Source organism: Eschscholzia californica, unplaced genomic scaffold (genome assembly GCF_041429995.1).
Source record: "Eschscholzia californica isolate CP2 unplaced genomic scaffold, dmEscCali1.0.p SCAF_2, whole genome shotgun sequence".
NCBI lineage: Eukaryota > Viridiplantae > Streptophyta > Magnoliopsida > Ranunculales > Papaveraceae > Eschscholzia > Eschscholzia californica.
Window position 1 is genome coordinate 40,911,467 of NW_028238309.1, and position 1,097 is coordinate 40,912,563.

The following is a 1,097-nucleotide window of genomic DNA, read 5'->3' on the forward strand; positions in this document are numbered from 1 at the left end:
AAATCCCAGCCGACACGTCTGTTGCTAAAGAAGTGACCCGTCACTTTACTTTCCAACAGATGCGTCCCTAAAACCCAACAGAAGTGTCCCTTATGAATGCATCTATTCGAAACCTATTTATAGGACCCAAATCAACTCCAAATTTCAATCCGTTTTTTCCAGAGTGTCAAGCATTGTTAGAAGATCATATTAGAGTATCTAAGAGAAAGATTTAGCAGAGTTTTCAAGGAGTTTCATAAGCAAGAAGTTTGGTCCATTTGCATTAAGTCAGAGGTTAGTATACTTTCAAGTTCGACTGCTTTCTGATTCGAAGTACCATTGAATCGAAAGGTTAATCGTTGTATCCTGGGAGACAAACGCCGGTAACTGTTTGGTACTATACAGGGCGTCAATTGTCTTAAGGAAAGAGGAATACCTCGCCTCGATTAAAAAAAAAAAATTTATTCTTCTTCTTATCCTCCGATTTTTCTTTTTCTTTTTAGTCTATCTGATTTCTTAATCAAAGACATTCTGATTTTCCAAATCAGAAGTGTGTTGATTTTTAAAGTAATAAATCAGTAAACACAGAAGGATACAATTCCTCTTTCCGATCTTAAATCGATAGTGAGATTCGACTACGAATCATCTGTTCTAGATAACAGACATTATCGGTTAGAAATACGAAAGATATTGAGTTGTTCTATTCCTTAGTTTTTCTCCATTAATTTGGAAAGAAAGTGTTTTTGATTGATTTACAAATAAAATTAAAGTAGTAACCAGTTTCACCAGTGATTCGGTTATAGACTCGCTGAGTCAACTCGTTGAATCAGTACACCGAAACCAACAATCTTAAGACAATTGAATTACTTCGGTATACTGAACTAATTTTCTGTGTCAGAGACAGAAATAGAGATGGCAACAACTGGTGAAGCCATAACGAAAAGTGTTGGTCCTGTCCATGCCGAAAAACCGGAGAAGTTTAAGGGCATCGATTTTAAGCGATGGGCACAGAAGATGATGTTTTATCTAACCACTTTAGGGTTAGTAAAATATCTGACTGAAGACCAACCAGTCCTTCGAGAAGACGGAGATATCCAACATACTTCGGCCGTAGAGGC